At 45.7% G+C, this 27025-nt stretch overlaps 1 protein-coding gene across 1 annotated transcript in view; it reads left to right on the forward strand.

Annotated features, from left to right (window-relative positions):
• The window catches only part of PPP2R5A (protein phosphatase 2 regulatory subunit B'alpha), a 183345-nt gene that overhangs the window by 40635 nt on the left and 115685 nt on the right, over window positions 1–27025 (forward strand). The window lies entirely within an intron of this gene.

A 27025-nucleotide genomic window follows, 5' to 3' on the forward strand; every position in this document is an offset into this window, starting at 1 on the left:
ATTAATAATAATTACCTGAATTAACTAATTCCTAATCCATACAGAAATTTTCAAAATGTCCCCCAATAAGTCTTCTAATAGACTTTTTCCAAACAAGATCCAGTCAAAATTCTGACATTGAATTTAGTTGTCATGTCTCTTTGTTCTTTTCTTTTTAAATTTTTATTGGAATATAGTTGATTTACAATGTTGTGTTAGTTTCAGGTGTACAGAAAAATGAATCAGTTATACAGATACATATATCCACTCTTTTTTTTTTAAGATTCTTTTCCCATATAGGCCATTACAGAGTATTGAGTAGAGTTCCCTGTGCTATACAGCAGATTCTTATTCGTTGTTTTAAATCTAGAGCAGTAGAGAAATTTTGAGATCCACCTTGTTACTGAAAGGCTGCCAGGTGGAAATGGCCACAGCTTCCACTGAGGTCCCCTGGGTCTGGCACATTTACTAACATGAGCCCTGAGTTGTAATTGCGTTGTTTGCTTTGTTGAACTTGTTGATTACTAGTTTTACTACTTGATAACTTGAGGTTAGGAACTCTTTTATCATCTTCATATTCCCACCACCTACACAGTACCTGACACACAGATGGTCAATAAAAGTGGATGGAAGGAAAGGAGGCAGGGAGAGAAGGAGGAAAAAGAGGAGGGGAGTGGGAAAGAAGCAGGCCCTGGCGGGCACCAGCTTCCGTGTCTGGTAGGCACCTTGGGGGGAGGGGCGGGGGGATATTCTGCTCTCCTGGAGGCACCGCCGTCCTTGGACTTGGGGAGGACGACTGCCTGCTGTGGCCTGTGCCTTCTTCCCTCTCACTCCTTTTCCCCACTTCTGCCTCCCTTGCCTGAGCACTAGCTGGGCTCCCCTCAGATCCTTTGTTAACTTTAAGCTCTTCCTCTCCAGTGACACGAATACTTGACAGTATTTTTAAAAAGTAATCTATAGTAGATTATCTTTTCCTACAACCACATTCATTTTTCCAACACCCTGGAAGGTAACTGCCACATGATTTCTACCTTCAGGAACAAAATTCCTGGCACAAAGTGAATCCTGGGGAATATGCACTCTGTCAGGAAAGATGTCATGGTACCTACAAGGGGGCGTGATCTGCTGAAGGGAGAGGATGTGTGGGTTGATTAGCACCCAAGGCCAAGAGGAGCTGTCCTCCAGACACAACCAAGACAGCTGGGCTCAGGCTTCAGGGTCAAACTATTACTTCCAGTCGGTGTAGAGAGAATCATGACTGAATTGGCTGGAACAGACCAAAGTTTGTAGAGTGAGCTTTCTCATACCTCATACCTAATCCCTCTCTAAATCCACCTCTAAAATTCTGAGTTGAACAATGGCAGAGAAGATATAGGGAATGAATGTAAGAAACTCTAGATAATCTGCATGGTGGGCTGGTTAATTTCCATTCCAGGCTGACCTCTTGGATATGCTTCTCCGTCACCTCTCCTTGTTGAGCAGCTGGCTTCTAGTCAAAGTACACAAGGCCATTTAATTATTAATCTGAGCAAAACAGTATTAGGGAAGTTAAACTGTTGAGTGTGTGTCTATGTGTACACATGTGGATACTTTCTGGACCATCTGGCTGTTTTGTTTTGCTGTTTACCTTTCTGGGCCCCTGTTCCTCTCCATTTGTGGAGATACCTATAAGGTGACTATGACCAACAGTGAATTCTGAAGGGGTTTTTGGTCCCCCACTCCTTGGATGTATGTGGAAATGTTTGTCAGCTGTAGAGGGCTCATGGACACAAGAAGTGACTGACCTTAACCTTTGATCGGACTGTGTATCTGTGACCAGGAAAAAGTTCAGTGTTTGTGTTTGATGATGGTTTTATGCCCTGCTGTCAGTAGAGAGTACTTTATAGGGCTTGCTGACGGCCCAGGGCTCCAAGAACTATCATGATTATTTAGCCAACAATGTTAATGAATCTATATAAACTCACTCTATTTTTATATTAATAACAGGGATGGAGAAGTTGGAAGATTAAATATAGAGGAGAATGGGTTTTAGCTTCACTGCTCAGGGCCACTGGGAAGTCTTCTGCAGAATTAGATCCAGCCTATTCTCATTATTTCCTTCTTCCTATGACTGTTATTCTTTCTTTTTTTTCCTTCCCTTCCTTCCTTCCTTCCTTCCTTCCCTCCCTCCCTCTTTCTTTCTTCCTTCAACATTTATTGCATGCTTAGTATGTATTAGGCACAGTGCTAAGTGCTGGGGATACAGAGATGGATAACACATGGCCCCAGCCCTCCTGGAACTTGGTTTAGTGGGGAGGCAGAGACACAGATCATTTCAATACAATGGGACAGGATAGAGGTAAGCTCAGTGGAAAGGCCCTAAATCCAGCTTGACTTGGGAGAGACGGCAGAAAGCTTCCTAGAAGAGAAAACTGGATGATTGATTAGGAGTGGGGATGGGGGAGAAGCAGGGCCCAGGGCCTTTACCTGGCAGGCCAAGCCATTCATGTTGTTCAGGAGCACTGGACAAAAGAATTGGGATGAAGGACTTTGGGGCTGTGGGTTTTCCATGGATGGATGACAACAGATTTTGATGTCACTGGGTATGGTTAGGACCACATGGGCAGGGTAGAAATGATGCCTCCTTCTACTGTGGGAAAGTACAGGTGACCCACTCATGAAGTACTGGATATGATCCAAGGTGCCTGCTCAGATAGCTGACCCCATGGAATCCTGGCAGACATGAGAGATAAAGTGAAGGAAAGATCACCGTTGAAGGCCAATGCTCAGGAGTGAAGAGTTGTGTAAGGGTAAGCGGGCAGGGTAAAGAGGTATGGATGAAGATCACTGCTCACCAGGGCAGGACAATGAGGGTTGGAGAGGTGGAAGCGCACTCCTGGCCTCCTAACAAACAAGGCCTAACTTGTGCTGCGAGTTTTACTGGGAGCTCAGGGCATAGGAGGAGTTCTTCTGGCCAGTAGTCAGGCAAGTGGCCACCACAGTTCTTCTGCTCTCCAAGGGCAGAGCCCTATGTTGGCTGCTTCACAAGATACAGGAAGCAAGAGAGCTTTTATAATCTCAGAAATGTGAGAGGAAGTCAGTTACAGGAAACTGAATCCCTGCTTCTTGGAGGTCTCAGCCTAAGAGTAGAAAGAGCGCATATGAGCCAGAGAGCTAGAAGTATCATGTCCAATAATATCAACTGCAGTGCTATTAATACCACTGTTGTAGTCAGTGTTTCCTCTGTGGCATAGTGTTTCATGTATATTTAATTTAACCTTCACACGATTATTGAATGATATATAATGATAGAAGGTATTATAATTCACTCATTTCATAGATGGGGAAACCCAAGTTTGGAGAGGTCATAGGCAGGGCATCATAGAATCACATTTGAACCCAGATCATTCTAATTCTCGAGCCCTGATCTCAACTGCTCTCCTTACTGTGAATAAATATTCCGTGCAGCCCATCCTTGACCTGACCACTGGACCACAGCCCATCAGAAATGGTGGGGTAGAGAGACCCTAGAGACTGGTGACCTGCATTTCTACAGCACTACTTGTTGTTATGAAGACGCATAATTTTTAAATTTCCATTTCTTTAAATAATATAGTCTTAGTACATTAAAAAAAATTAGCATTAGCCACAAATATATGATTTAGGGGGGAAAATATGGATTAGAAAATGGGCTCTCTGAAGTCTATTACCTTCATAGTTATAGATTGTGTCCCCACAAGATTCATCTGGTGAAGTCCTAATCCCCAATGTGATAGTATTTGAAGGTGGGCCCTTTGGGGGGTAACTAGATTTAGAGAAGGTCATGAGGGTGGGGCTCCCTTGATGGGATTATCACTCTTATAAGAAGAGGAAAGAGACACCAGAGCGTTCTCTCTCCTTTCTCCCTTTCCTCTCCCACACCCCCGCACACTGTGTAAGGACACAGTGAGAAGGTGGCCATCTATAAGCTGGGAAGACAGACTCACCACACCTTGATCTTGGACTTCCCAGCCCCCAGAACTTTGAGAAAATAAACATCTGTTAAGTCACCCAGTCTATAGTATTTTGCTATAGCAGCCCAAACGGACCAAATCAGAGGTTGATATCAGCAGTTGGGTGGACACGCTCCCTGTGTGTGTGTCCATGAACTAGATCCTCTTAGAGGGTTGTTGGCTGTATCTTGAGACCCCTCACTCTCCACATGACATTTGGCTGTTCTTTTTCCCATTGGTATTTATGAATAATTTATGCAAAAATGACTTTTCAAAACCTTCTAGGGAAAGTATGTGAGTTGCCTTATGATTCTTCAGCAGATGAGATGCCTGCCATCTGTAGCCCCCGAAGAATGAACGGGGAGATATGCAGGTGGTTCTCACCATGGAGGGGAGATGTGCACAAACCACCAGGTTGGCTGCCTGGCTCCTTGCTCTGGGTGTCTTTGATGGGCCTGAGGGAGGCACACCTCAAGTGTATTGCAGCTGCAGTCCCTCTGAACACACACCGGACTCCCAAGCTGTGTGGTCTCCCGGGAGTTTGCCACAGGGAGTCTGGTGTGTGTTCACAAGGACTGCAGCTGCGGTCCCCTTGAGGTGGTGGAGAAACGTGTCCCGTTAAAACAGATGAGTGGAGAGCTGTGGTTTGGGAGGGGAACAACAGCACGCCTCAGACTTCCTTAGCAGCCTGGTCCCCCCTCGCAGAGGGACCACACTGCTTCTCAACTGGGGTGGCCCATCAAATCCCCAAGTAGGAGGAACCTGCAAAGGTCATTCAGTCCAGCGCTTCTCAGTCTGTTAGGTACAAGTGTTTCATCTGGGAATTTTGTCAAAGGAGACATGCTTACTCAGTAGGTGGAGGGTGGGACCTCAGAGCCTGCATCTTTAACAAGCTCCCAGGTGAGGCTGATGCTGCACGTCTGGGGACCACCCTTGGAATAGCAAGGATTTACTCTTTTCCTCTGTGTCAAGGTAGGCTGAATTTCAGGGACCATCTCAGTCTAACAAGAATCTATCCTGCTGCAAAGAAGGAAATTCTCTTGTTCAGCAGCTTTCTTACCTTGTGGAAGTTCTTACTTAGCAAGGCCAAATCCCTTTAGGCAAGTCCTTTGAGGCCCTTTTGCCAAGTTCTGCTCTCGGTGGAGATGGAGCTCCAAAGTAGCCCTCTCTTGTATCATAATTCTTGGTTATTTAAAGGCTACTAAGTCAGGCCTATTTTTAAAAGCACTGCTTCCCTCTCTGTTCTCAGGAATGAAATTATCGGGGCACTTTTTGTGGTGGAATTGGCGTTTGGAAAATTCATGTAGCTGCCCATCCAGCTAGAACATCCTCACACACCTGAACGCTATGCACTCCCAGTTTTCTCTAATAAAGGGGATGGCAGATGTTACGAAAGTCAAAGCCTGAAAGGAGAATAAAAATCTCCATTGAACCTGGGTACTCCTGGGTACTCCTGTGTGCTACACCTGGGTACTACACTTATCAGAACCTGATCATAGCGTTGATCACAGGTAACAAGGACCTAGTCTGGGTTTTCTCTTTTCTCCCTGACTTTATATTTCCCCCCAATTGAGAGATCTGGAAGGAAGCAAGGATTCAGCCATCTACCAGGACCGACCAGAGGAGTGTGAATTACCCACAATGTGAATGAGAGTCAGTAGATTGTATTTTAAGTACCCAATAATCTGTGAATGGAGCCAAGCCACTGCCACCTCTGTTATAAATCCCTCCGAACTCTGTTTTCCTTCTGCCCCAGAAAGGTCCGCCATCAACTTTTTGTACTTTTGTGTGCCTTTAAATCAATGTGTTTCCTCTCTTATGGGCACTTGTCTTTCTAAACCTTTTTCTGTGAGTAAGGAATGAGAAGATGTGTCCTTTGTGAAAGAGGCTAATGGTCTCCTGGTGACAGGTTGTGTTATGTACCCACCTGGAATGGGGCTGCTCAGACATTGGCTGTGATAAAGAAGCCATGCCCCTTACGGGTTCACACTGATATCCACGGGGAGGGATGGACTCTTCCAGTAGAAAGTGAGGCTTCCAGGAGAGACTGTGCAATTTGCAGGTTTCCAGAGCACAGGAGTCCCCAGAAGTGTACTATTAACCTGACGCCACCCTCTGCAGAACATCCTTTGTCATTTCAAGGAGGTAAAATGAGACAGCCAGAGGAGGGGAAGAGATGGAGACTTCTGGTTTACTCTGACAGCCAGTGTGTAGGGTGCCCGGTGTGGGGAATATGACTCACCAGCCTTGGTCATGACTCTGGGCCCAGGATTCACAAGTGTTGCAAAATTAGCAATTAGCCTCGTACACCCATATAGTAGGACACTTCCCATTGAAAACACTCACCCAATGGGTAAATACATGGAGAAATGGAAGGTTAAAAGAGCTGTAGATTATTATAGCTCTTTTGGTTAACCTGGAAAATCTTTCGGGAGAATATAGTCCTCTTTGTTTTACCATTTATTACCTCTTCATTCATCCCTTCAAGAATTTTTTTGGCTGAACATCTTCCCTGTGCCCAGCACTGTTCTAGACCTGAGGGAGGCAGCAATAATAAGGCAGTCCTTCCTCGTGTGGAGTTCACAATTCAGTGGGGGACCCTTGGGCAAGTGATTTAAAGTCTTACATTTCCCTCATCTGTAAAATGGGGATAATAATGTACCTGACTCATTGGATTCACTGGGTAAGGTATATACAGCACTCATCAGAGTGCCTAACACTTAGCAGGCATTTAACTAATGTTAGCTGTTAGCTCCTGCTAAGAAAAAACTGGTGTGGGACTCAGATTATCAGTGTGCTGATATGCCGGTTGGTGCCGTAGTCAAATCTTCCCTCCCGGGAGCTTAGCACCTCAGCAGTGCCACAGCCAGAAACTTAGCTCCAGCGGGGATGGGACCACAAACGCTGAGTTTGGCATAAGCCTCCACTCCACTGGACAAACCTCACCCTGACTCACTGGATCTAACAGGAGCTGGGTAATCAGTTAGGGCTTGATGGTCATGATAATAATGCTGATGATAAAGAATCTGTATAAAGTATAACTCAAATGTATAGTCATTCATCTTACGAACTCGACTTTATAGTCATCATTCATTTCCTCTTTAGTATGGGGAGCCACCCAATCAGACACAATGAAATAAAGTCTGGGAATGTCAAGGTGTGTCACAGGTCATAGTCCCATGCTGGAAAGGGGAAGGTCAGATTGTTAAACCAGTGTTGCCTGCTTCCAGCTGATAAACCCTGCTGCCTTCCAGGCCTGCAGTTTCTCTAGGCCTCAGTTTCTTCCCTGGGTGGCCTCCTTGGTGATGTTTCTGGACACCTGCAGGCACTGATAGTTCCTGGCTGGGGTGTAAAACTTCTTACAGGCATCTGTTAACACAATCTCATGGTATTATCATTATGTGCACGTGAGTTTTTCAACAGATCCTATTTCTTTCTATATTCCTGGCGATCCTTCCAAGGACTCCTTCTAGTTAGAAAAAGGCAGAGTGGACCCCCTGCCTTCCCCAGTGAGGACCTAGCTGCTGGAGGTATGAGGAGGAGGTTGGCAGGCAAAGCCGTTTTGAGAAGGCAGCTTCAGCGTCAGCTTCCATTGTATGATTCCAGGCAAGTCCCTGAAATAACTCTACCACTAGCCAGCCACTGAGCCCCATTAATAGGGGGCAAGTCTTCTTCCTCGGTCAAGGAAAAAAGGTTTAAACATACAATGAGAGGTAAGAGTTGCTTTAATTAGCCTTGACAAGGGACATTGGATCATCTCTAAGATTCCTTCCAGTTCTGCGATTCTGGAATCTGAACAGTCTTAAGCTGAAGAGAGTTTGAAGTGGGTTTGAAAAATCCCAGTAGGGAGAGGAGAAAAGAAAAAACATTAGATGACTTAGAAAGTGAGGAGGGAGAGTGAGGAAAGCCTTAAGATTTTTCCATTTGGAGACCTGGTGCATTTAGAGTCATTTTTTCAGCTCTGCTGGGTTCACCTTTCTAAAAGGCATGCCACTCTGAGATTTAAATAAGCTCACCCATCTGGCTAATTGTTGTGGCTTGAAAGTGGCAAAAGAGCAGGTAATCCGAGGTCTGGCTCCTTTGCTGTGCCTGATACAACCTCCAGCAGACCCAGTCTGCACATCCCTGATCTTTGTGATCCTGCAGTGGCCTCGTTTCCAAAGCCCACTGAACAACTCCCTGTCCTTTTCCACGGTCTTCTCTCTATATCATAGTGTCATGGAGTCAGATAGGCCTGGCCTGAATTCCACAGATAGTTATGTCGCTTGAACTGAGCTTCAGTTTTCTTACCCATAAGATGGGACCACCTTAACCTATAAGCCGTTACAGAGTTACTGTGAGAATCAAATGTGGACAAACATACATGATCACACTTAAACGTTAATTGAAAAGCTTTTGAGTAGGAATTAGGTGCATGTCCAAGTGTGCCATATAGTAGCTGTGGGACCTTAAGCAACTTACTTAACATCTCTGTGCCTCAGTTTCCTCATCTATAAGATGGAGGTAATAACACTACCTACTCCATTGATTTGAGGTAATGATTAAATGAGTTGATATGTGTAAAATGCTTGGAACAGTAATTGGCAGGTGGCATGTGCTAACTGTTAATATCATTGTTATTATTATGCAACACACACGCATAATATCTGGCACACAGTAATGCTAAAAAAGTACTAAATCCCTGTTCCCTGACACCTTTATTACTAAACTTGCTGCCGGTCTTCTGGAACTCCTTCCTCTCTAGTTGTCCTGCTTAGCTGAGCTTCTCTCCACCTAATAGGAAGCTGGGGCTTCAGGAGCTGCTCAGCAATCAGGCATTTGAGAACCATGTTTGGTGGCCCAGGTAAGTCAACAGGTGTGTCCAGAGGAGACCAAAGGGGTGAGAAGGACCAGCACATTTCACTGCATTTGTTCCATTATTTGTCCAGGCCTCTAGCCTCAGGGACACTCCAGGAAGGGAAACCAGAGTGTGTGACTTAGACTACCTCTCAGGAAGCAGGCAGATGTGCTGCTTTCCTGGAGGGAGGAGTCCCCAAAACAGATTGTACCCATGCATTTTGTCGGCTCTTGGCACAAGCCAAAGGAGGCTCTGGGTGAGCTTTGGTGGGGATGTTTTGCTAAGCCTGCAAACTGAATACAAGAATTCAAGCGACTAGGATACGAGATTCTAGCCCCAAGAATCTGGCTCTGCACACAGCACTAGGCTTCCACTTGGAGGCAAGGGCTGCTGGCACTGGGCCATCCAGGGAGAACCGCTTCGGGAAGGCTGCGGTGGGGGAGGGGGAGCTGGGCTGCTAGCCCACCGACCACTACACTCGTCCAAACTGGCTGTGCTGGGGCTGCACAGAAGACCCTCTCTCGGGACTTCCCTGGTGGCACAGTGGTTAAGAATCCGCCTGCCAATGCAGGGGATACGGGTTCAAGCCCTGGTCCAGGAAGATCCCACATGCTGCAGAGCAGCTAAGCCTGTGAGCCACAACTACTGAGCCCGTGTGCCACAACTACTGAAGCCCGTGCACCACAACTACTGAAGCCTGTGCGCCACAACTACTGAAGCCCGTGCATTGCAACTACTGAGCCTGCGTGCTGCAACTACTGAAGCCCGTGCACCACAAATACTGAGCCCGCATGCCACAACTACTGAAGCCCATGCGCCACAACTACTGAAGCCCGTGCACCACAACTACTGAAGCCCACGTGCCACAACTACTGAGCATGCGTGCCACAACTACTGAAGCCCGCACGCCTAGAGCCCATGCCCTGCAACAAGAGAAGCCACTGCAATGAAAAGCCCTTGCACTGCAACAAAGAGTAGCCCCCACTCTCTGCAACTAATGAAAGCCCGCACACAGCAACGAAGACCCAACACAGCCTTAAATAAATAAATAAATAAATTTACTTAAAAACAAAAGAAAATGCTCTCTCACCAATCAGCAGAAGCAACCATGCATCAGGCACTTACCGGGCAGGAGACACCCTGGAGGGCACAATGGAACCTGAGGCCTAGCCCGTGCCTTCAAGGAGGTCACGACTCTGGTGGAAGAAACAGAAGTACTTAAAAAGTAACTGAATAATAGCAGAATATCTGAAGTCATGAGCTTGTCCTTGCAGATATCAGTGACCTGTAAGACTCTATAAATTCCTGAGATTCTAGATAGAGCAAACCCTACTAGCAGAGGCATAATAATAATATCTGGTGGATACTGGGCACACTTCTAAAGGCTTTTATATATTATGTCATTTAGTTTTCACAGTAGCCTTTTGTAGTCCGCCTTGTCGTCCTTATTTTCAGATGGGGAAACTCAGGAACAGGGAGGCTAAGAGATTAGCCTAAGATCACACAGGTAAGAAGCGACCCAGGATCCAAACCCAGGCCCTCTGGCTCCAGAGACCACTCCTTTACCCTTCTGATTAAACTACCTGGAGCCAGGGAGGGTGAACCCATGGTCTCACGCAGGAAGGGATTGTTTTCTCTCTCAGATTGTAGGGAACCCACTGGTTACAGTTAATGGGGTTTAACCCATGGAGCTATCACCCGGCCTGCCCCCACAAAGAGGCCACTCAGGTGTAGTGCATTCAACACCCTGAGGGAGGATCTACCTGCTCAACTAATTCAGTCACCACCCCAGGACAGAGGTCTCCTGCCAGGTCCCATTTGGCCGGCCTCCAGATGGCTGCCTTTGTTGGGGAGGGGATACCAGTCCAATCAGTTGTGACCAGGATGGTGGGAGGTCATGTGGTGCTGAGGAATCAAATGGTTCCCTGCAGCCTGAAAGAGCTTGACTAACACATGAACCACAGGGAAGTGTGTGGATGCTCTGCTTCCCTAACCACACTGACTACTGGCTGCTCACTTACAAGTCTTAAAAAAAAAATATATATATATATATATATATATACACACACACACACACACATATATATGCACAAAGTATACTTATAAGATTGTTTATAGTAATGCAAAATAATACTATCCAGCTATCCAGCCATAGGAGATTGATTAAATAAATTAAGCTGCATCCAAACAACAGATTAATATATAACTATTAAAATCATTGCTATACAAGCATATTTATTAACATAGAAAGATGTTTTCAGCGTGTTGCTAAATGTGAAGATCAACTTGAAAAAACAAAACAGATATTCTGATCCTGTTTTCATAAGAAAAAAAAAGTACATGTGTGTATAGAAAAAAATCTCATTTATATACACAAAATATAAACAGATGCTATCTTTGATAGGAAAGATTACAGATTGTTTAATTTCTTTCCTTTTTGCTTATTTGTATTTACATTTTCTATAGTAGACATTTTTTTTCACTAATAATTTCCATTTATTTAGAGTTTATTCTGTGCCAGGAATCACCAGGCTAAGTTATTGACACTATTTCACAGATACAGGGATAGTCTTGGAGAGTGTGAAGAATTTGCCCAAGATTAAGAGCTAGCAATTGGAGGAGCTGGGGTTGGAACTCAGACAAACTTCAGAGGTGATAGATTCACATGACAGAACATTAGGAAAAGTACACAAGTGTATTCAATGGAAATTCACCCTTTTTCCCAAGTTCCCTCCTCCGAGACATCTGCTTTTGCCATGCTGTGGATCCTTCCAGAGAAATATTTATACCCCAACATGTATGTATCACAGTTTATTGACTAATCCATACCACTGATTTGAAGTGTCACTTTTATGGTATAATAGGTTCTTATACGTATTTATATTACTCTTTTCAGGGCTGATAGTGACATTTATTTTTATGCAATAAACTTATTTTCAAAATCTAATGGTATGTTAGAAATAACCTTAATTTTGTAAAAAGAATCATCTCACCTTAAATATGAGAAAACAAAATGTCTGAATTTCTTCTTCTCTCTCCTCTTTGTCCCTCCTGCTTTTGGTGGAAAGCGAATAGTATTCATTGTGGAGAATGATTCTAGGCCAGTAGCTTACCCCTGAGTCACGGCGTATAAGAGCTGGAAGGGATTTTAGAGATTGTCTAGCCCAATTCCTTGTTTAGCAGGTGAGGAAACTGGACCCAGAGGCTTAGCAGGTTTTCTAAGTGCTTGGTAGCAAAACCTTGGCTGGAATCTATGTCCTTGGACTCCCAGTTCAGGGCATTTTCTACACCATCATGCCAGACCTTTCAATTTGCCCGTTGACACATAAAGAGGATTGGAGTCATTTGGTGTGGAGGTGACAACTCTAAGCATAGGACAGGCTTTTATGCTAATGATGGTCAGTCACTATTTTTCATCTCTACTGAGAAGCAAATATGGAAATTTGGGTTTAACTTACTGGAAATGTGATAGTGAGAGTTGACATCTTACACTCTTTTCTGGAAATCTCCTATCCGGAAAGCTTATATGTGATCCCACATGAAGGCAGAGGCCAGCCCACAAGCCTCCTCCACATATTCCTTCCTCTTCTTCAGTAGTTGGGTCATAAATGCTGCTTGGGGTATTTTCACTCTTCTTCCCACCATTTATCTCTCTGGGAAGTAGAGTAGTGATAGCAATTCAGTCAGCATACTATAAATATTGCTCTTAACCTGTGAAACTAACTTCGAGAGGCTGCACTGATAACATTACTTTGTCAACTTCCCTAGGGAATTCTTGGCATTAGCGCAATCATATTAGTCAAGGCTTTTGGTTGCACACACCAGAAACCCCGCTTGAACTAGTTTAGGCAAAAGAAGGAATACATTAGTTCATGGAATTCAAGGAAAGTTGAGTATTCTAACTAAGCAAAGCTCAGGCAAGCATGGAGCCAGGCACAGGAACCACTAGAACCAAGGACCTCAGGGCCAGGCCTTTGTCTCTGCCTCTTGTCTCTGGTTCTCTCTCATGGTTGCTTCATTCTCTTTAATGGCACAGGCTGACTCCACTTTCTATGGCCATATTTCTATCTGACAGTCTCCTTCGCCAGGGATGAACTTTCTTGATGATCTCTCCTTGTCCCAAGTTGAGAAATCCCATGGGAGGGCCAGTGTGGGTGAGCTACAACCAGGGTTCTGGGTCATATAAGAACATGACAATTCCAATGGGAATACACTGTTTGTCTAAAACAGAAGACTGGGACGTATTTTATGAGACAAAGATATCCTTCATCCTCTCCTTAGAGATAATGAGTTTGAGGAGAAGAGACTGAAAAACTAGATGGTGAGTGAGAATCCTTAAGATGTCAAAATAAAATTCTGGGGAGTAGGATGTGCCTGACCAGGGACATCCTTTTTTACAATGATCCACATCCAGTGGAAAAAAAACTGTAGTGAATCTTCCTGGACTAGGCTCCCACAGAGACACACCTGGGTATTTCAGGACTTGAGACAAGTTTCAAGACCTGTGCACCCCGCCTCTTCCCAACCCGCTCTTCAGAGAACTAAACTACGGGGGTAACAATCCTGTAATTATAACTGTATTTATAAATCCCTGATCCTTTACGTAGCGCTTGTCTCTACTCTGCGCTTAGTCTGAATGTTGCTATTTTCACAGAGGAAATCAGAGGAAAGAGGCTATAATTGTAGGTCAAGCACCAGCTCCGGAAGCAACGAAGGCAACAGAGAGCCTGTGGCTCCCTGCCGTCTTCCGGGTTGCACCCTGGACATCTCCCCCCTCTTTCCTTGGGCCTAGGTCAGCTCTTCAAGTCTTTATCTCATCTCTTTTCTCCCTTTTGTTTGCCACTCCAGCAAATCACAAGCAGAAAAGGGTAAGTTAGAACCAAAAGTCAGTGAATTAAAACTGCACGATGCTTGGGCAGGCCTGTCTCTTGGAGATAATTCAAATGGAAAAGAAAAGAAAGAAAAAAAGCCACCATTTCAGGTCACTGGCCTTTTTAAACAGACCGCCGGCAGTATTTACTCCTGAAATAGCACAGTCACATGAAATGAAACCGTGCTCGGTAAAGCCTGCAAAACAAAAGGACAGTTTTCAGGCTGGCACGCTCACTGAGGGCCCTCTGCGTGCTGGCTGGATCAGGGCCTCTGCTTCCTGACTCTCCCAGCCACCTTCTGCCCAAGACCTGCGGGAGATCTGTAGGGGTCAAGGTCAGATTGCCTTGGAGACCCTCCTGGACTTATTTTCCCTTCAGAGAATTTGAAAAGGTAGCCAGAGAGTTGAGAGCAGGTTTGGATGTGGCCTCTACCACAGAACCAGTGCCCGGGAAGCCCAGGATGTGGCCATCAGAGGGGCAGCTGCCGGTGGCGCCCATCACCCTCCCTCATGGTCAACTCTGTTTCCTCCCTCTCCTTTACCCCCTACTTCTTTATCTGTTACCTACCTACCTTCCCTGTCTCATCCACTTTCCATCATTTTCCCCTCACTCTTTCTTCTATTCCTCTTTTGCCTTCTCTCCCTACCTCTTAATTCTGCTGGGGCCCCTCGTGGACCTTTATTGATTAGCCCTGCTGTGGCCTGGAAAGTCTAAACAGGCTTCCGGTGGTGGTTAATGAATGTGCGGTCACAGGCCAGGTCTGGGATCATGGTGAGACTCAGACCCTACTGAGGACTCAAGGGGACCTTCTCAGCCTCATTCTTCGAAACTTTTCCTCTTAGTTGCCCAAGATTCCTTTTTTAAAATGCCAAAAGCTATTTTTTTAAAAAATTCTTTATATTTGTGAGTATGTTTTCTCAAAGCCTTTTAGATCCATTGATTTAATCTTTATACCTTGGGATGTGGGCAAAGCAGTTGATGAAACAGAAAAATAAAGCTGTTTGGTAACATGCCCCAGTCAGTCAGAGAACTCTGTTCCCTGCTCCTTGGCCTTCTATGCTTCATAAAAGACAAACTGAGACCCATTGCAGATGCCAGAGAGGGGCCCTTCCAGAATCCAGGGTGAGAAGTACACCATTGGCCTGAATCCCTGGCTTATCAGACTTGAACACTTGGTTGACCATTGAATTTGTCACCCGGAATTTCATGAAATCGATTTCCCTGAGTATCTAAGTTGCTTCCTTCACATCAACAATTCAGAAGGTGCCACCTTCATTTTCTTTTGCACACGCCAAAGTACATACAGTAAGTGGGAAAGAGCCAGAAACGTGTATAATGTGCTCCATTTTTTCAAGTGTTTTATGGTTGTAAAGACAATTGCTTTTAGGCCTCCAATGAAGTCTATCGATCAATTAATCAATCAATCAATCTGGATCTCTCTATCAACAAATACTGAGTCTCAGCACCATGCTACGTGATAATAGATACTAGGTTCTGATATGTTTGTGGGGAAAGGAAACCTCCTGAAAGAGAGAGTAGCAGAACCTGTGTGCTTTCACTTCTAACAGTCAGCACCTGCGTCTCTATGTCAAAGGGCTGCTCTCAGACTGCAGGATGGCCTTTGCCTGGGATCTCTGCAAGCTGAGGGGTCTGGACTGTACATACAAGGGGAGCAGCCCTCAACCGATGACTGACAGGGGCAGGGAACACACACCCCACTCTGAGGAGTGACATGCACCATCACTCCCCTATGGGACAGAGCTCAAGTTCCCCTCTGTGGGCCCTCACTCATGGTTTCCACATTTCCCAAGTGCTACTTTCCCACACTGCTACTGGTTTTTCCTGGGCACATCCTAAAAAATGACTTTCACACCAATTCTTATCTTAGGATGTGCTTGTTTTGTCTTGGACGTCTTCCCACCCTGGTTTTTAGGGTCAGAGTAAATGAGAGTCATGTGAGGGAAGAAGACCAGGCACTCCTTCAAGTGCCAGAGAGAGACATCATTACAAGCTGAAGGTGAGTGGGGCCTTCCTAAAGGCCCAGGGGACAAGGGCAGCTCTCAGGCAGGAAGGGAGACCATGTCCTCATGTCTGCATAGGAGGTGGCTCCAGTTCTGAAAGAGGAGGACTGATGGGAACCGAATGTCATTTGATACCTTAAGGTTAGAGTTAGGGGTTTCCAATTCGAAGAACCAGAAGACAGAACTGAGGCAGGGGAACAGCGTTCTCACAGGGGACAGAGGTAGCAGCTGTGAGGCACTTCTCCCAAGTGGCTTCTAGAGAGCAGGCGTCTGTGAGCACACTTGTGCCTGAGCACACGGGAACCACCGTCTGGGATGCCCAGAAAAAACTGAGAAAAGGAACAAAGTACTGATACATATGACAACATGGATGGACCTTGACAGCAGGCTAAGTAAAAGAAACCAGACACAGGGCTTCCCTGGTGGCGCGGTGGTTGGGGGTCCGCCTGCCGATGCGGGGGACGCGGGTTCGTGCCCCGGTCAGGGAGGATCCTGCGTGCCGCGGAGCGGCTGGGCCCGTGGGCCGTGGCCGCTGGGCCTGCGCTTCCGGGGCCTGTGCTCCGCGGCGGGAGGGGCCGCAGCGGTGGGTGGCCCACGTACTGCAAAAAAAAAAAAAAAAAAAGAAAGAAACCAGACGCAAAATGCTACATGTTGTATGATTCCCTTGACATGAAATATCCAGAACAGGCAAATCCATAGAGACAAAGAGTAGATTAGTAATCGACAGGGGCCGGGGGAGAAGGAAATGAAAAGTGACTACTTACTGGGTACAGGGTTTCTTTTTCAGTAGTGACAGTGTTCCGGAGTTAGGTAGTGGTGATGGTTGCAAAGCCTTGTGAATCTACTAAAAACAACTGAAATGGTTTTTACCACTAAAATGGTAAATTTTGTGGTATGTAAATTATATCTCAATTTTTTAAAAAGGAAGGAAAGAATTAGGAAACTTTGGGGTGATAGAAGGATGGCCCAAGGTCCTAATCCACCAGAGCTACAAGCTAAAAACATTTTGGTTATTTACATTAATGCGCCTTCATCTGTTACCCGAATTGTTCGTCATTAGGCTGCTGATGACTGGGATCACTGGCGTTACATAAGCATTGAAGGAGGTCCGGTCTTGCAGACTGTACAGGGTGTCTCCTCTGTGTCTATTATGTAGTGGCTCTGCTCAGTTCCATATCTCTGTGAACTTCTTTAATGCTTAGGGTCTCCACTGCCCAATATAGAAGGTGGGAGACATTTTTCTAATTGTTTCCTGAGTGTCCATTTCATTTCCCTAACTGCAGTGTAAAGTTTTTGAGGGTAGAGATTGTGTCTTTTTAGGGAATTAGGGATCCCCTTTTCTCTTCCTGCCCTAAGCTGAGCACCCATACGTGGTCCTTGACCCAGTGACCTTCTCATGCTGACTCTAAACTGGATATAGACCTGAGGCCTGGCAACACGGCCCACCCTGTGTGACTCTTTGACTCTGGACAGGGCTCTATTCTATTTGCTGCTAATCTCCAGATTCTTCTCCAAAGGCGTGGATGGTTCATGGGTCCAGAGATTTTCCTGATTTCTATCCTGATACTTGGCATCACTTGCTCCCTTCAACGGGAGAGCGGGATTGATCTCTAGGGGTCATATGTCACCTGCTTCCTGCCAATATGGAGTAGGCAGTTTATGATATTTGATATTAAACTCTAGCAAAACTGAGGCCTAAGCAACGAAGCCAGTACAAAAGTCACTACAAATTTTCTTACTTTTTTTTTTTAATTATCAGTATTTTTTATTGAAGTATAGTTGATTTAAAAGGTGTTCATTTCCGGGCTTCCCTGGTGGCGCAGTGGTTGGGAGTCCGCCTGCCGAGCCGCTGAGCCTGCGCGTCTGGAGCCTGTGCTCCGCAACGGGAGAGGCCACAACAGTGAGAGGCCCGCGTACCGCCAAAAAAAAAAAAAAAAAAAAAAAAATGTGTTCATTTCTGCTGTACAGCAAAGTGACTCAGTTATACATATAATTCTTCTGTAATGTTCTTTTCCATTATTGTTTATCATAGGATAGTGAATATAGTTCCCTGTGCTATGCAGTAGGACCCTTTTGTTATCTATTCTATATCTAAAAGCCTACAAGTGCTGCGGCCTTAGGAGTGTGGGCAATGTTCTCTATCTTGGTCAGAGTACGCTCGCTATGTAAAACTTTATCAGGATTCCTGAGATCGTGCACTTCACTGAATGTATGATAACTTAATTTTTTAACTTACAAATAAATACTAAATAAGTCCTAGAAAAAAAAAAAAGAAAAGCTTACATCTGCTAACCCCAACCTCCCTCTCCATCAAATTTTCCCTCTCAGTGGAAGAAAACAGAAATTCCAACTAAAGTGTAGAATTTATCTCCCTCCATCCAGCTCCTCCTGTATTTCCTAAACTTTCTGGAATAAAAATAAATCATTTCTGACAGCAGTTAGTTCCCTTCTGCTCTGGGAAGCCCGGTCAGGAAGGTAGTTATGTCCCAGCAGTCCTCTATGTGCTGTGCTGTGCACTGCAGCCCTCTGCCTCTCACTCCTCCACCCGAGAAACAGACCAGTGCAGCTGGGCCTCCCCTCCAGGACCTGCACTTCATAAGGGTCTCCAGACACGCAGGTTGGCTGTTTACTGGAAGCCTGGGGTGAATAGGAATGCCACTTCCTTGTTCCAGAGCTGGCAGACTGCCTGCCCCTCCTACTGGCTAAAAGCCAGAAATGGCCTTAGGTCTACACGTTCTCTCTGCAGCCACTTTCTCAGCATCCCTGCAGCTGGGGTGCGTCAGGACTCAGCATTTCTGCCTCCCAAGGGAGTCTGTGTGTTTGTGTGCTTTATGTGTGTATTTGTGGGGTTTGTTTATGTATATCATGGACTGGAGTATTTGCGTGTATGTATGGGTGTGTGTATTTTGGGAGCTGAGGTGCTAAGTGTATGTAAAAATCAATAGTTATTGTAAAACAGTCTAACAATAAAGAAAAATATAAGTAAAAACCACTCAATATCACCTTAGTGAACATTCTCCCGTGTATCTCTCTCTCTCCATACACACACACACACACACACACACACACATATAGATGAAATTTTCTGTAAGTGGTAACCATATAGTGGAAGGTTATTTTCTAAGCTAATGATAATAATTGTGAGTTACTGAGGGCTTGCTATGCGCCAGGCACCACGCTGGTCCCTTAACATGGACTAATCTCATCTAATCCTCATAACCATTCTATGAGGTCCGTACTATCAATATCCCCATTTTACAGATGAGGAGACTCAGCCATAAAAAGGGTTAATAAGGTTAGCCTCCGGTTAGTGGCCTCACAGCTAGGAAGGGGGAAGAACCTGGATCTGGACTCATCTGATTCAGGAACTCTGCCCTTGACTATAGGGCCCAGCAACAGTAGGTAACACAAGCCAGCAAGGGAGTTCATTCGTTCATTCATTAATTCAACATTTACTGAGCGCCCAACATGGACTAAGTCATGGGGGTAAAAACATGAACAAGACACAGATCTTTTGGAGACTCAAAGTCTTTTGAGGGAGAAAGATGTGTAAATGAATCATTGCAACTCAGAGTAATGAGGCAGATTACAGAGAGAACAAAGGGGAAGCCATTAATACTATCTGGGGAAGTTATAGAGGTGACATTTTAATTATGTCTCAAAAAAAGAAAAAACAAACTATTTGCAAGAGAGTTAAGGTGGGGGACAGATAAGGGGTAAGGCTATTTCAGGCTGAGCAAATAGCATGTGCAAAGGTACTGGAAATCTCAAGTCCACGGTGTGACTGCAGGTAGAGTGAGGAGAGGGGGCTTGCAGATGGGAATGCAAACTGTAGAGGGTATTCCACTGAGGAGTTCAGCCTTCATTGTATAGGCGGAGGGGAGATACGGGGGCTGTTTGATCATGGTGGTGTTTTAAATGGACAGCTCGACAGTGTCCTGCAGGAAGGTTCAGAGTGCAGTGGGATGGGAAGCAGGGATGGTAGTTATGTGTTGAGGCAGAAAAGCAGTGGTTCTCAACACTGTCCAGGAGCATCACCTGAAGGAGGAGCCTGGAGCTCAAGAGAGAAGTCTGGGCTGGAGAGATTTTTGGGAGCTATGAACATATGGGTGGAAAGCTGAAGCTATAGAAGTAGATAATGTTTTGATTCAGTTGGTCTGGCGTGGGGCTGGAATAACGTGAGGCTTTGAAATCTCCCCAGGTGATTCTAGTGTGCCCGCAAAGTTGGGGTCACGTTAGTACAGGGTAGTGGTTATGAACAGAGGCTCTTGGTTCCACCACTTACCAGCAAGCAGGGAGCCTTGTGCAAGTCACTTGATATCTTGAAGCCTTCAGAAATTTTCTCATCTGTAAAATGGTAACTACCTCATTAGCTTGGGGACTTCCCTGGTGGTCCAGTGGTTAAGACTCTACGATTTCATTGCAGGGGGTGCAGGTTCAATCCGTGATCAGGGAACTAAGATCCCATATACCGCGAGGTGCAGCCAATAAGTAAGTAAGTAAGTAAGTAAATAACGACCTCATTAGCTTGAAATTAAATCAGATAAGGTATATAAGGGTTTGAGCACTGTTCCTGGCACATAGTAAGAATTCAATACCTACTAACTGTTATTATACTGCAGTGATTCTTGCAATTGCAAGAGAATTGGAACTAAGCCAAAGGAAGGAGAGATTGCACGAAGAATAAGAATTATAAAGACATTTTAGGGGTAGAAAGATGGGGCTTGATGAGCAATTAGATAGAGGGTGGGTGAAGAAAAGAGAAGAATTGAAAAAAACTCCCTGATTTCAAGCTTGAACGCCTCAAGAGATGGTGACACCATCTCAGAGTTTGGGAATGAAAGAGGAAGAAGAATAGGGTACAGGGCAAGGGGAAGGGATAAGCAAAGTGTTGGGATGGAACTAACAAGCTGGATTAGACATATTGAGTACGGTGCCTGTGGACCACGCCGTAGAGACACATCTGGCAGGAAGTTGGAGCTATGGTCTGAAGTCAAAAGAGAGGTCTGGGCTGGAGATGTTTTTTGGGAGCCATGAACATATGGGTGGAAAGTTGGGGTGAAAGAAGTAGATAATGTTTCTCAGGGAGAATATACGAGTGAGAAGAGATGAGGGCCAAGTCTAGAAATTCAAACGCCTGCATTTAAGGGGCAGGTGGTAGATAAGGTAGTCTGTCCCCCAAGAATGAGGTAGGGGGTAGAAAGAATAAAGTAACAGGAATTATCATCAGGAAAGCACTAAGAAATAGCTGGCTTCAGGGAAAGAAATAAGCCTGGAATGCAAAGAAGTCTGGTTGAGAGTACTGAGCAAAATAACAAAATTTTTTATCTGGTCACTTTGATTCTAGGATCCTCTTAAAAGACTTTCAAGTTCTCTCACTTTACCCACTCCTTTCAAAGGCATCTTTTCCTTCCAAATCTGGATGGCAGACCATGGGGCAGGAGAAGTGGCACAAAGCCTTAGCCACATCCTGCCTGGCGGCTGACCCATGCGGGGCTGCTATGAATCACTATACAGGGCACAGCTGCAGGCACACATTTTGTACAAGGAGAACGTTGCTTGAAGCTCTCAGGATCCAGCCTGGGGAAGGCCCCTGCGGCCCAGCACTCCTCTACAGCTTTCTGAGACTCACAGAACCTAGCTGACCCTTTCCTCTATGTCTCTACCCTACAGTCAGACCCCCCACTCCTCTCCCTCCACGAGGAGAACGTGTTTTCAAAGTAACTCTTCCCCACGAAAGGTTTAGAGAACCAGATCACTCACTGAGCCCAGAGAGAGACCTCAGAAGTGGGCAGTGCTGGAAATCAGGTCTGTGTAAACGGCCGGGCCACCAAGGACTGTGGGAAAACTTTCAGAAGCTCTTGTCTGATTTTAGTGGTTCTCAAAGTTTGGACCAGCAGCATCATGTGGGAACTTGTTAACAATGTAGATTCTCAAGCCCCATCCCGGACCTACTGAGTCGGGAAATCTGGGCATGGAGCCCCGCAGTGCCCTCCACGTGGTTCTGATGCATGTTCAAGTTCAAGAGCCAGTATCCCGCATCATTAACAGAACTGGAAACACAAAGGTTAGGAATCTGTCTCTTTCCTCTGTATCCCTCTCCGTAGTATACAACGCTGCAGACAGTGGAGCATAATAAATACTAATCAACAAGTATTTATTGAGGATCTGTTACGTGAAAAACTCTTCATAACACTGAAGCCAAACATAACACACCACACACACACGCACACACACACACACGCAGAGACTTTCTCTTTGGGAGCTCGTACTTCCACTGGGAGGTAGTGGTACATACACATACAAAAGTTAGGTCCGAGACAGGGTAAGGCAAGTTGTAAGAATTAAAATGAGTGGGTTTAGATGATACCACAAGGAAGCAATTGGCCAAATCCAGAATGTGGGACATTCTACAGGACCCAGTTTGTTTATTTGTTTACTTAGGCAATGGCATGCGCGGGGGGCGGGGGGAAGTGGAAAAATTGGGCTCTTCTAGTTTAAAAGGAGTTTAAAAAGATCTCACAGGGCTTCCCTGGTGGTGCAGTGGTTGAGAGTCCGCCTGCCGATGCAGGGGACACGGGTTCATGCCCCGGGCCGGGAAGATCCCACATGCCGCGGAGCGGCTGGGCCTGTGAGCCATGGCCGCTGAGCCTGCGCGTCCGGAGCCTGTGCTCCACAATGGGAGAGGCCACAACAGTGAGAGGCCTGCATAACGCAAAAAAAAAAAAAAAAAAAAAAAAAGATCTCACAGGCATAACCAATGATGATGAGTAAGTGTGACCTTCTTTGGAGCCTGATTAAAACACACCCAACTCTAAAAATGGCTTTTTAAAGACAATTTGGGAAACTTGAATATAGACTGAGTAATAGATGATAAGAAAGAATTGCTGTCCACTTTATTAGGTGTGATAATGGCATGCACAAAAATGCCCTTTTCCAAGATGCATACTGAAGTATTTGTGTATAAATTCACACCATGTCTAGAATTTGATTTAATAATGGTCTACCTTCCCCACACACCAAAAAAACAAGGATAGATTAAAAAATATGGTAAAACTTGATGGCTGTTAAAGCTGGCTGATGAGTTCATGAGGGTTCTAGATGTGTTTGAAAGTTTTCATAATACAAGCTTTTGCTTGTAAATTGTTTAATGAGTGGTGTAGATCTGAATGGATGAGAAGTTCAGAGCTGGGTGCTACAGTAAAGATTAGAGCCCTTGGAGAAAGATTTGTGGAGGGGATGTTGCCAAGCACTTCCTTCCTCCTTGCCTCCCTCTCTCCCTTCCTAGGAGTTAGCATCTCCCACATAGCAAGTGGGGTGTGGTATTAAAAGCAGCCCAACGGGAGCAGTGGGTGTCCTTTGGAGAGTGGGGAGATTGCTGGGGAAGTCGGCAGCCAGACTGCAGAGGAATGTGGGGAATGCCAGGCTGCATGTCTGGCTGGACTTTGTGCTATAGGCAGTGATGAGGTTTCTGTGCAGAAAACGTAGTGATAAAATCTGTGCTCTGGGTGGATTAATTTTGACATGCTGTGCAGGATGTGAGCTGGGGAGGTCTGGTGGGGGCTGTTACCGAGGTCCAGGCATGAAGAAGTGATAAGGGCTTGGACTGTACATGAGTGACGGTGATGAGGGGCCAATCGAATGACATTTCCAGATGAATCAAGGGACTTCCCTGGTGGTGCAGTGGATAAGACTCCGTGCTCCCAATGCAGGGGGGCTGGGTTCGATCCCTGGTCAGGGAACTAGATCCTACATGCATGCCGCAACTAAGAGTTTGAATGCCACAACTAAGGAGCCGGCGAGCCGCAACTAAAGAGTCCGCCTGCCACAACTAAGACCCCACACAACCAAATAAATAAATAAATATTTTTTTTAAAGATGCATCAAGAAGCAGCCAAGGACTTCCCTGGTGACACAGTGGTTAGGAATCCGCCTGCCAGTGCAGAGGACATGGGTTCGAACCCTGGTCTGGGAAGATCCCACATGCCACGGAGCAACTAAGCCTGTGCGTCACAATTACTGAGCCTGTGCTCTAGAGCTCTCGAGCCTCAACTGCTGAGCCCATGTGCCACAATTGCTGAAGCCCGCACACCTAGAGCCTGTGCCCCGCAACAAGAGAAGCCACCTTAATGAGAGGCCGGCGCACTGCAACAAAGAGTAGCCCCCGCTCGCCACAACTAGAGAAAGCCCGTGCACAGCAATAAAGACCCAACGTAGCCAAAAATAAAATAAATAAAATAAATAAATTTATATAAAAAAAGAAGCAGCCAAATCTGCTGGTGATTATTTAGGAAGCTAGCAGGCATGAGTCAAAGATTAACTTGAATGACTGGGTAAATGGTGGTGCTGTTTAATAGAAGTGAGGAAACTGGGCTGATTTTGGAGATGAGGACGAAAGGCTGATTTCAAATGTGCAAAATCTGAGGTGAGGATAGAATAACCGAGGTGAGATATATCAAACAATAGACTGTTCTAAACAATAGGCTGTTTCATGGGGAGGTGAGGAGACTGAGAGTCAAATAAATCGCCTGGTTAAGTAAATAAAGCCTGATGAAATTTTGGAGACTGGAGTCTGAAAGAGAATATGGAAAAGTTAGTGGCTGAGCAGAGATAAGAAGTGAATCTATGGGGAGAGTGGGTGGCAAGTGGGTGTTTCCAAGGTGCTGAAGAAACCTTGCTTTCGAAATCCTGCTCTCCTATGGCCTTTGCTTCCTGTTTGAGATAGGAGGCCCTTCCTAGGGTTCCATCCGTCAGGCATGGCTCTAGTGGGGCATTCAGTCTGCATCTCAGTTGGATACTGATGGCTGAAGAAGGACACAGGGCATTAGGCTAGAAGCTCCTGGAGGGCAGGGACCCGTTCTATTACTTCAGTCCCAAGCACCCAGGACACAGCATGCGCTTTCTGGAGATGCCACGGTAGCTGCTGGTGGGCTCCCAGGTCTCTGCCTCACAGAACTGGGGGACTGTTTGTCATGACTATTTAATTACTGGGCTAACAAACAAGAAAAAGAAAAGCCACACAGGGCAGGATTTCAAGACCAGAATTACTTCAGCTGCCTGTGGAAATAACACCAAGTTGTGCAACAAGACTTTTGGGGTGAAAAACACACATTTGATCTTGATCCGACAGTCTGGCCATTTGTAAAACACAGCCCATTTTTCCTTTTTTGGAGTAGCAGTTAGGACAGTGGTAAGACTGCTCCCTGGCCAAAAAAAATCAAAGAGAGAAAGGCCCGATATTTTGTGACACTCCAGAAGCTTTGTGTTGGGTTCTCTTTCTGATTCTTTGTTTCCAGAAAATGACACCAAGAAGCCAGTAAGACACAAGGTGGATTATCTTTTTTCTCAACCGCCTTCCTTCCTGCTAAAAACCTCTGTAGCCCATCCCCTCTTCCTTACTCCGCCCTCACCCCACCACAAACCCACTTCCGCCCCAGAGTCCTAGCCTGCCCACTAAACCCCATTTCTCCTCTGCCCCTGTACTCCTCCTCCCACAGCAGCCGGCCCTTACCTCACTCAGCAGCCCTGGCCGGAGCTGGCATGGCCAAGATGGGTTACCTTGGGAGAAGGCAGGCAGCAGTGATTGGGGTTGTGGCCTAAGAGCACAGCCCACCTGGGCCCCGTCTTGCTATGATCATTTTAAATATGACTTCCTATTATTATTACTCTTAATATTCTTAATATATGAAGAAGAGCAACCATTGAGTGAGTACCTAACTACACGCCAAGCACCTTACAAGCCTTTTCTCACTTACTTAATCCCCCGGCAAACACATAAAGTAGGTGCTATCACCATCCCCTTTTTAATCATTCATCTGTTGATGGAACTTAGGTTGCTTCCAGGTCTTGGCTATTGTAAATAGTGCTGCTATGGACGCTGGGGTGCATGTGTCTTTTTGAATTAGAGCTTTTGTCTTTCATGGATGTATGCCCAGGAGTGGGATTGCTGGATCATATGCTAACTCTATCACCATCCCCTTTTAAAACATAAGGAAATAAGGTTCAGAGAGGTTAAGCAACTTGCGCAAGAGTGGATAGCAACCAAGTGGCCGTGCTGGGATGCAGACTCAGATATGCTTAATTCCTGATCCCCTGCTCTTAAGCGTCATGACACGCTGCTTGAAAGGCATTTAGCTCAACTTATTCCCACCCACTGAAATGGGGAAGACCATTTCAAACAGGAGGCTATTTTGGGGAGGAAGCTGGTCACCAGGGATCTGGGATCAGACTGCCCCAGAAGCCATAGGGACCTGTAAGTGGTCATCTGCAGCGAAGCTTGCTCTTTCTCAAGTTTGCAGTCACCATGCTCCAGCTTTGCCAGGCCTCTGGGCCCACATCCTACTTGGGCGGGTGGTAATAGGGCCAAGGTCACAAGTCTGATTCCTTCGTGGGCCGGTTCACTTCCGTCTATCCTGTGGCCACAGATGGTACTCTGAACTCGGGCCAGCATTTCTCAAGTGTACGCCACTGGATGAAATGAAAGTGGCTCAATATAATCCTCTATTTAAAAAAAATAAATCATAAAAGCATATGCCTTACAGATGGATGGTCAAAAGTTACAACCTTATATAAGGATAGTTTTCTATTTGCAATAGAGACCTTGCATCTCAGTGAATCCCAACCCTTGAAAGGCCAAGCTCCAAGATGTACTCCTTTTCCCCTAAAAGGTATACTGAGAAATTATAGAGGTATTCTAGCCCTGTTGAGATATCAAATTTTGTTTAATTGTTCTGAGCTTGTTGAGGTCATGACATACCACCTCCTGACATCCCAGAGACAGAAGTGAAATCTCTAGTGTTCAGTAACTCGTCACAGATCTGGTACAGGGCTGGGTATACAATGGAAATGAATAGCTACAGAGAAAGCCATATAAGTTGGCCTCTTGCAGCTATAGCTGGAGACTGTGGGGACTGTGTGTTGCCCGAAACAGGCTCCAGACTAGCGAAGGAGGTGAGCTCCACTGTGTACACAGCACTACAGTGGGCTTGGTGGAGAGCCAGGGCCATCTTAGGAACTTCGACCTGAGTAGAGGAGGCAAAAATAAACACAGAAACATGTACCCCAAAACATAGCGCACATAATGATGAGGAGGGCAGAGATGCAAAGGGAAAAGAACAAGTGGGTTTAAAAAAGGAACAGATTTCCGAAAAGAGGGAGAGCAAGGAGCCTGGGGTTGAAGAGTTCCAGCCTAGATGGAGAGAATAATGTGTCCCTGTATGTGGACACAGGGCCCAGGTCAGAGGGGACTTCTGGAGCTCAAGGCTTATGCCCAGGGGAGCACTGGAGATGAAGCCAGCTGTATTCTGTGGCACCATGCCAATGCCAGCTGGTGGGCATGGTTTTACC

Source organism: Delphinapterus leucas, chromosome 1 (genome assembly GCF_059928025.1).
Source record: "Delphinapterus leucas isolate spDelLeu-1000000601 "Yukka" chromosome 1, BTC_Dleu_Yukka2, whole genome shotgun sequence".
Lineage (NCBI taxonomy): Eukaryota > Metazoa > Chordata > Mammalia > Artiodactyla > Monodontidae > Delphinapterus > Delphinapterus leucas.